Here is a 13,390-nt window from a genome sequence, read left to right as displayed (position 1 = left end):
GTTCTGCTAAGCCTTAAAATTTCCCAAGATTTTTTTTCCCTAAGATTTAAGCATGAATTCTAACAAGATTATATCTAATTTTTGTAAGTTAAAGCAATGATATAAATTTAAAAATAGGAAAAGATGGATCTCCAGAATGAAGTTCAGTTTCCCAGAATGAAGCTCTTTCTTGTCTGTGTTTAGATCATTCTATGCTGTGTTTGAAGGCAAAATTAATCTGATAGGAATCCCTGTGTGTAGATTCATTTTTCCATCCAGGGCTTTTGCATCTCCACTTCAAAATCCAGGCAACCATTGTTTCTGCACAGAAACAATTACCTCCAAAGACTATACCTTATATGGTGTGCTAGATGTTAGCAAATGCAAAGAAGGTGAGTGCAAGTTCTCAGGGTCACTATCCATGGCATAATTTGCATTATTCTTTAAAATGTAAACTTCACCCGGGATTCCTTCCCACTAGAAATTTAAAGTGAGAAAGCAATAAGGGCAGAAAGTTAGGGTGATGGTAGGATATTTTTGTTCTGATTTTTGTACCGCTTTCAAGCTCCCAGTTGTTTCAGTGTTGCGAAACTTAGTTACTGTTAGGTAAAACCATACTGATATTTCCCTGTGCTACTTTGGATAATATAACTTTAGGTCCTTCATGCATTTTTAAATTGGATTATTTATTTTTTTGAGTTGTGTGAATGCCTTGTATATTTTGGATGTTAATCACTAATGGGATATGTGGTTTGCAAATATTTTGTCCCATCCCATAGGTAGCCTTTTCATTTTTGATGGTTTCCGTTGCTGTGCAGAAACCCTGTGCTCCTTTTAGATTTAGGGTAAAATGAAAATAGTTCCCAGAATACTTTTTGCATCCCAATTTATCCAGCTGACATTTTTCTAACTTTTTCTACCCTAGAAAATGGTCAATAAAAATAAGTATATTTTAGGATGTCTCTGAAAGAAGAATTGACTCAAACACGAAATTTGGAGTCTATCTTATTTTGCTCACCTACTTCATGTTGGAGTTAGTGTGAGTAAAGAGAGAAAAACCTCTTCAATAAATTCTCACTCCATAGACATATTACTGCCTGAAACATGAGGTATATGGTTGTAACTTTGTGTTCAACAGCTAAGCTTTGCATATTTAAAATAAACACCAAAGCGATGAACAACAGACATCAATTGACTGGTTACTAGGAGAAGTTTAAACTTTATTTTTGTTCAAAAGTGATTAGATGTTATAATCTTCCCTTACCCTGACCCTCCAATTAGTATTCAAAGCCAAATTTGCATTTCTTTTTTAACTTAAAAAGCTTTATTTTCAAGGAAATCTTTTCTGAGAGGTATGTGTAATGAGGAAAATGATTTATCCCGATTGTCTGTTAAAACTTGTTTTCAAGAAAACCTGTGTACATTTCACTTCCTCATTTTTTACATGCAAGTCCTGAAATTACAGAATCTTTTGAAGGCTTAAGTCCAAATGAAGAAGAACATAGTACGTACTTAGATGCTGAACCTGTAAGCAACTACATTATTGATCTGATTGGTTTAATATTGTTTTCTAAAAATGCGGGAAAAATTATATTATCTCCATTCTCTCAATCATATTTATTGATCATATTTATAACATCAAAATCTTGATAAATTACTTACTTTTACCTCAATGAAAATTACATTGATCTCTTCCTATTGTTGCTTATGAAATGTCACAGTAATTCTAGCCTAGTTTTTTAGCATGTGGAATTTTATAGACTTTTTAATTGTTCACAGGTCAGGGAAAGCAATGATGGAATGATTCTAACTGGCTTAAAACAATTTGGTATAAATTACAATTTTATGCTCATTTTATACTTAACTACAAGCATTGCTTTTATGAATTGACACTGTAGATTACAAAGGATTAAAAGAGATTTTATGGGTATATGTGCATTTGAGGCAAGATCTATTATACTTAGTGTCAGGAAAAAAATCTATTAAATTTCCTATAGTGTAACAGTTTCACCTTTTAATTTATTTTAATATTCTCCTTTTCAAAATTTAAATGACATGCCAGAATTTTAGCAGGCATGTTTCAGTTTAAATAATGATAGAAGTAGTATTATAATTATACTGATGATACACAGGTTCTAGCTGATATATAGTTGAACATGCATAGCTCAGGATTTAAATTGACTGTATGAGTTCTAGGTATCAGTATTGTTGTTGTTGTTATTGATCCTCCAAAACCAGATCAGAAAAATATCACAAATCTAACTAAAGTTTAGACACGAGGCTGGGAAAAGGAATTGTGTGTGTGCATGTATACGCATATGCATATACATCTGTATATGCACAGGCATATACAAATAAAATTTAATTATGGAGAGTTATGTATGTGATATTTAATATGTTCAATTAATTATTTAATAAATTTCATAAGTTTCAAGTAGTACAGTTTCACCTTAGGTTCTACATAACAGTAAAAATAAATTTTGGATTTATAAAAGACTTCTTTTTTTTTAAAGGAAGTGGGTAATTATTTTAGTCTGTTCTCTTTTTAGGTATCTGGATTTACTTTATGACTTGAAAAACAGCTGCAGATCAATATACTGGTTAAGCCAGCAAGAAAAATTGAGTGAGTCTCTTGAACGAGCTTCATTATGATTTTTAGTATTTTCTGGTAAGAATATGAGTATATCTATGAAAGGAAGGGGAAAGAACATAAAATGTCAACTTCTCTTTGGCTTAATGTCATTAAATAATTATTAAATGCTTGTAACTTTAATTTGTAATTTAGAATTATATATATTTTCTATTGAAATGGTATTTAACACATTTTGGAATGAGTATATGGTGGCATTGCTCATTTTGCTAGCTGTCCAAATATTTCCATGACAATAGTTTCTAGAATTCATATTTTAGTTTCCTGGCATAATTTGTGAAAGGGAAAATATATGCTTAGAAAAAGTTAATTTAATTAGAAATCTGTATTAGAAAGATTTATAAGAGTGAAAGATGTCTGAGAAACATCCATATTAAAATGTAAATGATTTATTAGAGGGAACAAAAATTAGTTGCAAAAGCAACTAATTTCTGAACATTCATTTACACTAGTAATTACTAACATTTCTGTTATACATGTGTAATGTATTAGTATAAATTTTCATAATTATTTCCAGTGTGTATAACAGAGCATTAAAGGGTCTGACCCAGACTATAGGATGCTTGTTCTTTGGCTTAACGAGGTTAGTATTTTTTAATCTATTAGTCACTAAAAGCAGTAAACTTCTTTGTATATAGAAAAAGCTTTTGATGTTTGAAAATTGAATAAGTATGTATAGTATTTGAAGTATGAGTTTCCATTACCCATATGGACAAGTTCATACATTATTAATTATATAATTAATTATTTTGAGAGAACCAAGACACACAGAAATGTCAGGATTATGTTAGATTTCAGTGTTTTTATTTTAGAACGACAAAGTACTTCCCATCACTTAAGATTATTTTCATAATGCATCTATTAAACACTATTTCTTGTCATACTGCCTGTGATGGGAAAGAGGCAAACGTGAAACTCCAAATAACTCAATGTGAATTCTGAACTGCTAATAAAAGCCAACCAAGTTTATAAAGAGCAGGTCTGAGTAGGTATAGGCAGTTTATCTATTACCTGACAAGATATTTTTAGTGTGAATCATGGAACTGATTAGGCACAGAATTAGGACACGCATTTCATAAGCCTTTAGAGGAAGGAAACTGTTGATATTTGCCATTTCCCTCTGTCACTAGGAAACATCATTTGGAAAACTGGAAAATATTTCTGTAAGACCATTGTATTGATCAGTGAAGCCAGTGTATTGAAAACTGCTATATAACATGTTTAAAGGGAAGAGGATTATATTTCTCTCTCTAAATATTCCACCTTGGCATTTATTACCTTGTTTGACATGCAAAAGGACTTCCATTGGTTTGTCTTACAGATAAAGACGACTAAAATGTATGCAGTGTTTTGAAAAAAGACTGATACGTAAGTGGAGGGTTTTGACTATTTTGCTCCACTAAACTACCCAAATAATGCTAAAAATTATTAACTTGATTACAGACTGGCACCATTTGGTGATGAGAAGAGAGCAATGTTCATAAATCAAGTGACTGGAAAAATAAACCTCCTTGGTCTGGTAGAAATGATCTTAATGAGTGTTGGTGTGGTGATGTTTACTGCTTTTACGATTTCATACTGTGCATGAAGATCAAAGTAAAATAAGTAAGTATATAACAAAAATTATATAGAGCTTCAATAACAGTAGTTTATATATTAGCTGTTTTCATTTTATCAAAAAGAGGTTATAAATGAGGCTGCAAATATTTCTGAACATATCTGGTCAACTAATGTTTTTAATACATCCTTGAAGTTTTGAGATGCTTAATGTAAGTTAAAATATAAATGAAGGCTGAATGAGTAATAAGGCGTATTAATATCAAGCATATCACTATATTACATGTTTATTCTGGGAGGAATGGGCTAAAATATGAAATTGTCTCCCTTGAAAAGTTAGACTGTTGCACAAAAGCTATATATGTACTAACTTTTCATTTCTTGATTATTTCTAGCTAATTATTTTAGAAATCACAAACAATTTATTATGTCACTGACTAGGAAAGGTTATGTAAAAATGAAAATGGTAGATATTTCGGGAGACTGAAATTTACAAGAGAAAAGAAAATAAAAAGCAAAATTCAATAACCTAGAAATTAATGAGAAATAAAAACTCAGTAAATGATAGAGATAAAATAGGATAAATATGCTATTTTAAAATGAAGATAACATATTAATACAGAAACAGGATTGTAGCATATAGACATGCCGTCCAAAATCACGGTGTGCAACCTATATGTTTAAATGTGGATGCCCTGATGAATGATTACAATTCATGAACTAAAACTGAATACAACAGTACAAGAAAATTGAAGAAAAACAATGTTCAACGCAGGAAAACTGAATTACTCAGAGTTTACAGGAAAAAATCAGGTAAATGTGGACAGTAGGAGTTTTAGCAAAACTGTAGAGGTGGTTCAGGCCTCTGTGTTTTAGACATTACTGCCTGTGGCCCCTTGTACATAGAGGAATGACTGTCTGACCTTATCTCCCCTAAATGGAAGCCTTTCTTTAATAAACATACGTGGAATAAGTATGGCCTGCGGGGGGTAATTTTCCACTTAACCATAGTTTCCATCCTCCCTCCCTTCCTAGGAACCTCAAAAAATATATACAAAAAAAATATATATATATATATACAATCAAAATAAAAGCAATATACTTAGTATGAAAATCACAACTTCAAAACAAGTCTTACACCCAATCCAAAAATGGGCAGAAGACCTAAATAGACATTTCTCCAAAGAAGATATACAGACTGCCAACAAACACATGAAAGAATGCTCAACATCATTAATCATTAGAGAAATGCAAATCAAAACTACAATGAGATATCATCTCACACCAGTCAGAATGGCCATCATCAAAAAATCTAGAAACAATAAATGCTGGAGAGGGTGTGGAGAAAAGGGAACACTCTTGCACTGCTGGTGGGAATGTGAATTGGTTCAGCCACTATGGAGAACAGTATGGAGGTTCCTTAAAAAACTACAAATAGAACTACCATATGACCCAGCAATCCCACTACTGGGCATATACCCTGAGAAAACCAAAATTCAAAAAGAGTCATGTACCAAAATGTTCATTGCAGCTCTATTTTCAATAGCCCGGAGATAGAAACAACCTAAGTGCCCATCATCGGATGAATAGATAAAGAAGATGTGGCACATATATACAATGGAATATTACTCAGCCATAAAAAGAAACGAAATTGAGCTATTTGTAATGAGGTGGATAGACCTAGAGTCTGTCATACACAGTGAAGTAAGTCAGAAAGAAAAAGACAAATACCATATGCTAACACATATATATGGAATTTAAGGGAAAAAAATGTCATGAAGAACCTAGGGGTAACGCAGGAATAAAGACGCAGACCTCCTAGAGAACGGACTTGAGGTTATGGGGAGGGGGAGGGGTGAGCTGTGACGGGGCGAGAGAGAGTCATGGACATATACACACTAACAAACGTAGTAAGGTAGATAGCTAGTGGGAAGCAGCCGCATGGCACAGGGATATTGGCTCGGTGCTTTGTGACAGCCTGGAGGGGTGGGATAGGGAGGGTGGGAGGGAGGGAGACGCAAGAGGGAAGAGATATGGGAACATATGTATATGTATAACTGATTCACTTTGTTATAAAGCAGAAACTAACACACCATTGTAAAGCAATTATACCCCAATAAAGATGTTAAAAAAAAAAAAAAAAACAAGTCTTACCCTACTTCCAATCAGATTACTGACTGTAAGCTGTCTTATACAGAAATTCTGGAGCTGCCACTGATAATTACTGACCTTCTTTTATGCACCAAAATTATGCTGTTTTACATGAATTATCACAACTAATCTCTAATAAAATTTTATGTTTCCAATAGCCAGGGATTCATCAGCAACCATTCTATTTGAGACATTCCAGAAAATTTAAAATTTTAACAGTGAAAAACTGTCCATTTTCAAAATGTGAATCTAATCTAATATTAAAAAAATAAAGTGGAACATTTGGAACAATATTTGTGAGTATGTGAGACTGAGAGCTCGGGCCTAGGAAGGCAACTCAATCTTTTGTTCTGATGCTTTCTGCCTATATTTATTCACTAAAAAAAGGACTGAACAATTCTGCCTACAATCCTTTGAACAGAATATATTCAAAATGCTAATCTAATATATTCACATTATAATGAAGGAAATACTGCATCACCTTTAAAACCTGTCATTAGTCAATTAACAGATAAGTTATGATTAAACAAAGTAATTCATATGACTGTTTATATAATAGATAGAAAAGATTATCCACTTAAAAGCCAAATTACAACAAAACCTTGTTCTAGTGGGAAAATATGTTTTTCAAAATGAAGTATAGTAGTTGTAAAACTTTTCTGATACTATTCTCTACTAAAATTATATGATCTATTTCATCAGTGCTTAATGAGCCCTGAATGTCCAATATCTTGGGTCTCTATGTGGCTAAATTAAGGTGAAAGATTGAAAACTTTCTAGAGTGTCTTTGTCAACAAGTATATTGACTTGGCTTAAACATTTGACAGTTACAAGGAAAAGTTACTGCTCTTTACACAATGATTTGTCTCTTTTTTTCTTTACAGATAGAGAAGAACACTGTTCTCTGTAGATTACATGATTTACTAGATTTAGAAGAATCACAGGTATAGATTTCCTTAAACAAGCCTCAGTTTTAGTATTGTTATAATTGTGCCTTTGGGCAGACTTACACACAATTGAAAAAATAAGGAAATGGGTGTACAAGAGGGAATAAAGCAAAGATGGTGGAGCTAAGGTGTGCTTTTACTCAATGAATCACAAAGAGAGTAAGCCAATAGTCCTTTCGAAAGTAGCAGTATATACACCGCTAAATGGAGGATGGTCTGAAGGGACAGCAAAGAGTGGAAATGCTCATCCAGAGCAGATTTAACGAGCTACCCCTCCTTATCTGGCCACGCGCAGCTCTTGAGATCTGGGAAGCAGCCTTCCATGTATCCTGGAATGGGAAAATAACTGCCTTATCCATGAAGTTCATCAGAATTTTTCTCTGTAGCTTGAGAAACTGGGCTAACTTATAGAAAATATGATATCTTATATATGTATAGAATTTGAGTATTACCTGTTTTATTTTTTCACAACTTTCTGATAAGTACTAAGTACTTACCTCTCTTCTACTTTCCAGGAAGCAAATGAGTCTTTACCTTCACGCACCAAATACGTCAGGACCATTCTTAATATCGACCTACAAAATGAAGATTTGTATGCTTTATTTTTGCAAAACACACCTTATCTTATAGTTGAAGAACTGGGGGCACTTTTTTTTGCACTGAGCATCAGCACATTTCTAAAGGATTATTAGGATGCCAGTGAAGTCCATACTTTGAACAAAAATAGGTACCTTTTAAAATTCAACAGGTACACACAATCGAATTGATTTAAGTTGCTACAGACTTCACTTATTCATGATCCCATTATTCTTACTTGGTATTGATTCACTAATTAATTCCCTGCTGGCAAATTTGGCAGAGGAGTAGGCAATATAAACAAATCCTGGACCCTGAACTCTTGTCTTCCTCATCAAAGAGGAAATACCATTACCTTCATCAGTGCCCCTGCAACACACAGAACCCAGGACTGTCAGGACATTGCATTTCACAAGCATCAACTATTTTGAAAGACATTTAAGAATGGTAACCAAATGTTTGGCCTATGAACCATTTATTATACATTACTTAAGTTTCCTTCTCTATGGAATCCTTTGTACAGCATCAGTAGGCACTATAACCATGCTCTTTACAAGAATATGGCTTATATTTTTGTCAATGATTCTGCAAATGGACATGTATAAGGACTTTGTCATTTTCCATGTTCTGCAGCTCTTCTGGAAAACTGAGTAGATTTTGATCTTTTCATTCAGTTGCATACAACTTATGCTTGGCAACTTCAGAATGCTGTGCTAGTATTAAGAGATATAAATGATAATAAAGAAATTATTGTGTGGAAGAGTACAAAGTGTAGAATGTGCATTCATAGTTATTTGTTGTAATATTTCATAGTAACTGCAGAAAGACTGGTTTCAATCATTAAAAGATGTCCTTTCTTAAATGCCTGTGCTTTGCCTAATTCCTGTTATGTCACAAAACAGTCTAATTTTATGTCTGAAGTAGTCTATTTGAACTTTTATTTCTTTATGCATCTATATTCTTTTCTGAAACATTTTCTTCTGAAACATTCTTTCTAAATTCACTCTTGACCACTAATTCAATCTTGACCACTAAGCTAATTTTTAAAGCAAGTTGGGGGAAAAGGAATAAAAGATACTGGGTTACAGCTTACCAACCAAGTATCTTTTATCCCTTGGTTTCATCCTTTTCAGCAGCAGGACTTAAGCTCTAGACTGTGAAGGATAACCCTACTTTCTTCAGCAGGGGTTCACTTTTGGCAGAGAGCACGAGTTCTCCTAAAAAGCTCCCCATAGAAAGGGAAGATGGACCACATTCTGTCTTATGTTTTACAAACAGAAATTTATAGGACAAAGTATTTGTAACTGATTTGTTTGGCTACTAAAATCAAGAATAATTCAGTCTCCTCATATTAGGTGCCACAGTAAATACTGAAAACCCCAAACCAAGATACCACCATTTCCGAAGGATCTTTGGAAAATCTGAAGATACTCAAAATATACTGATATAATGTCCTTTCATTTAATTGGGAGGGGAATAAAAGTATCCTCCTAAGATATGGACATGTGAAATCCTAGACATCCTCTTCTGACACTTGAAAGTCTACTCCCTTTGCATTAGGATATTTGTGGACATGTTGATCTAGCAGGAATATAAAGGATACTTTTTAAATTCTTAAAATAAGTAGGGCTGAATGATGTAAAGTAGAAACTCTTCAAAAGGAGTGAGAAATTGCATATCCACCTCATGGTAGAACCATATAACCAATCAATGACTCAGATTTTTAAATCTTCATACAGAAATGAATCTCATAGTATTTATACATCGGGAAAAAGATTTTGACTTATGTGTCTTTAGTATTATTTAACTAAATATATGTATATTCTAATCTTCATCATTCCTCACCATATTTTCTTTAAACTCTATAAATTATGAACAAGATGAAAGAAAATCCATACACAAACATTAGTGAAATACATTAAAAACACCCAGTAGAAAATATGATACTTTCTTTAAAAAATGATAGATTTTTTAATGAAAAATATATTTGGACGTGTGTGCATGTGAGTGAGTGTGTGTGTGTGTGTGTGTGTGTGTGTGCACGCACTGAGATGGGATGAGGCACTTTTGGGAATGCATTCAATGTATGACTTGTAGTTTGCCCTACAGAAAGTGTAATATAGCATCTGCAAAGGCGTTAACACAAATTAGAGAATCTATAGCATATTAAAATGGGTTAATGTTTACTCTTGCTGACAAGTACATGAAGAAAGAGAATAATGTACACAGCTTTCAGTTCTCAGAAAAAAAGAGGATTTCATTTCAGTAAAAAATGTAGCTATAGGCAAACTAGCGATCACTGAAATTTTACACTTGTGAAGGTGCTGGATATTTGTGTTTAGATATAATCTGTCCCATTATCAATGTCTGATCTACACATTAATTATCTTTGGAGCTTCAGTTTGTTGCAGGTGTGTTACAACTCTCAGTTCAGTGTTTCCGGTTGAAGTTCAATGTATGAGAGACACTGTGGCTGCTCTCTCTTCATCTGCCTCTTCTGGCCCGTCTACAACTCTAAATAACCACTCCACTCACTCCACTTAAACGATCACGGTCCCTTACCCTTTTCTGCGTACACTAACAGAACTACCTATGATTGTTTTTCTGAGTTATTTGCAGTGAGCTGAGCTAATGAACTAAAAATGAATTAGCGTTGAATACTGTTATGAAATACATACAGGCATACTCTGCTTTCTCCTTTCCTGACTCAAAGGTAGCTGCATTTTTAAATATTTGTGAACATAAAGACTTCCATGATTAGAATAATGATTTACTTTTCCTTTATAATTTTTGAATGTGTTTGACTTCAAAGTTGTTTGATATTGCTACTATAATTCTATATTAGCTGCTTTTGTCTATGCATGAATTATTGACATATTAACTCCTACTTCCTTTTCCCAACTGTTCTCAGATGCTAGTAAGCTTATGTGTGCATATTTCAGAAATGCGCTGTTCTACACACTCATGAAGAGGAATTGTGACATAGCTAGGAAAACATAAATGTTTTAAAGTTTTGTTTCTTTAATTCTGTGAAATCTGAGTCAGTAGCCTCAGAACACCTGAGAACTTTTTTAAAAACAGAATCTCAGATGCTAACCCAGACCTACTGAATCAGAATCTGTAGTTTAATAGGATCCTCAAGTGATTCACATATACAAAAAAAATTGGAAAAGTCCTGATTTTAAGTCATACAGAAATTGGACCACCTATGTAACCGTTTTATTTGACTTGTTGCTGCTATTACTTTGATTTATCAAGGACTTAAGAGAGCAAAGCTATATAAGCCTACTGAGATAAAAGGAAACCCATCAGACTTGAAAATCTGCTATACGTATTCCACTGTTTTGTCGTTTGCCTTGTTGAGCCTGTAAATGGTATTTTCAGATAGTATTAGAGCTAATCTATATGGCAGGGTAGAAGATGAAGTGCTACTAACTTTATTGTCTCAATTTTCTGGAATATGTTATTTGATCTGCTTGACAATATTTATGACAAACATTCATACTGACCGCATGTAAAGTAGGAGATAGTATCTCTTACCTGCCTCTGACCTAACACTGGAGATAGTCCCCAGAATTTATCTGAGATGGAAATTATCCACTGGAATAAAGGGACTCTTCAGCATCCAGGAGTTTTACATATTATATAAGTTATAAGGAATATATTAACAGCTATGGGGCTTTACTCTGGGCAAGATAATGGGCGGGATTGCTAGTTTGGAGGATGTCTAGAGTGGGATAAGGAGCGGGAGAAAAGGAGAAGCATACAAAGATGAGGGCTTATTTCTAGAGAAGAATGAGTATCTATACAGTTATAGAAGAATAAATAAGGCCAGTGTGGAGGAGAGAACTATCTAGGCTCAAAGAGCCAAGTTGACAGCTACTGTTCTTCTCTAATCCTACCCTCAGCCTACATAGTTGAGGACCACGGTCATTATGAAAAGATGGGTCTACATGAAAGGATAGGAAATAAGTGGTGGGTCGTTTTATAAACTCCACCTCCTAAATATTAAACAGGAGAATTTAGTTATTGGAGACTTTGAGGAACCATCTTAAAATAGAAATCTGGATTGTGAGAAAGTATTAAATACCTTCAGATTTTGATAGAGACCAGGGAGCAGGATTCTAAAACTTTTCTTATTTCTGAAACTTTTTGGAAATATTAACATATGTTAATGTTGCACATTTTTCCATAGATATCTGAATAATCATTTAAAATTAAAGGTCCTATAAGATTGTGAGAATTATCTGTATTGATAGTCAGCCACTTCCTTTTGCCCACCCCATTCCCTTCCCACCCAAGCCTGCCACCAGCACACATGTAGCATGTTTCTAGAAGTATAAGGAGGGATATCAGAGGAGTAACCAACTGAATGGGCAGTTGAGTCACTAGGATTCAGAAATTTATTCTACAAATAATTTCTTGCTGAAATGTGTTATTTTTCTGTATTATTTATATTTGTTGTGTTATTACTGAATATTTAGCTCTGGTTCCAGTTGAAGATGGCAACATAGGAAGATCCTGAACTCACCTTAACTCACAGACACTTCAAATCTACAACTATGTAAGAAACAATTTTCTCTGAATAAACTAAACGCTAGCTGAGCAATTCCTGCACATAGAGCAAGTGATAAAAATCCACATCAAAGCAGGCAGGAGAGGCTGAGACACAATCTTGTCAAAAATCCCACCCCCAGCATGGCAATCAACATTCAGGAGACTTAAAACCCATATCTCTTCCCAGAGGAGCAAAGAGTTTGAACCCTACATTGAGCACCTTAGCTTTTAATATCTGCACCTGAAAGATGAGCCCCCAGAACATCCAGCTTTCTAAGCCAACACGTCTTGCATCCACGGGACCCACAAGGGTATAACGAACTGAGAAATGACTCTTAAAGGGCTCACATGCTCAGGTTCACCTGCCCCAGGAGCAGGTACAAAAGTAGCAGAACAAGAGGCACCCAGATTGTATATGAAAGAAGATCATTTGCTAACCTTAAAATGTCAGACTGAGGGGCAGGCATCTCACTTAACACACATACAGGGGCCTTCTAGGATACTTTCTGGGGACAGGGGCTGGTGACACCATCTTCACACTCTTCCTCTTCCTTGTTCCCTACCCCCACCGTGGACACCATGCTTATGCTCTCCCTCTGCCTCACTCCAGCCAGCAGATGCCAATTTCACATTCTCCCTCTGCAGTGCTAAGGAGAACCTGTATCTCAGAGATGGGAGCAAATTTACATGAATTTGGTGATTCTGCTTTTATATGTGGTACCGTGATTTTGGAGGCTACTTCCCAGGGGATACCCCTTAACTGCCTGACTCTAGAGGCCAGATGGCTTTGTGTTCCCAAGTCTCATGGGACTGTGACAAATTGGAGAGACAGTTCTTGGTTGACTACCACCCCCAGGCCACTGCACAGAAAACAGACTGAAACACCCCCATTCTTTCTGTGACAGAGGCCTATTTGTTTATCCTGGAGCTTTGCTGAGGGGCAGACCTCAGGACTGGCATACATTTAGAGGCC

At 34.7% G+C, this 13,390-nt stretch overlaps 1 pseudogene; it reads left to right on the top strand.

Moving 5' to 3' along the window:
• The window catches only part of LOC132524346 (platelet glycoprotein 4-like), a 47,422-nt pseudogene extending 43,193 nt beyond the window's left edge, over positions 1-4,229 (top strand).
• Positions 4,230-13,390: the final 9,161 nt, after the last annotated feature.

The sequence above is a fragment of the Lagenorhynchus albirostris genome, chromosome 8, assembly GCF_949774975.1.
Source record: "Lagenorhynchus albirostris chromosome 8, mLagAlb1.1, whole genome shotgun sequence".
NCBI lineage: Eukaryota > Metazoa > Chordata > Mammalia > Artiodactyla > Delphinidae > Lagenorhynchus > Lagenorhynchus albirostris.
Note: the sequence above shows the minus strand (reverse complement) of the source record. Positions and strands in the feature narration are given on the sequence as shown.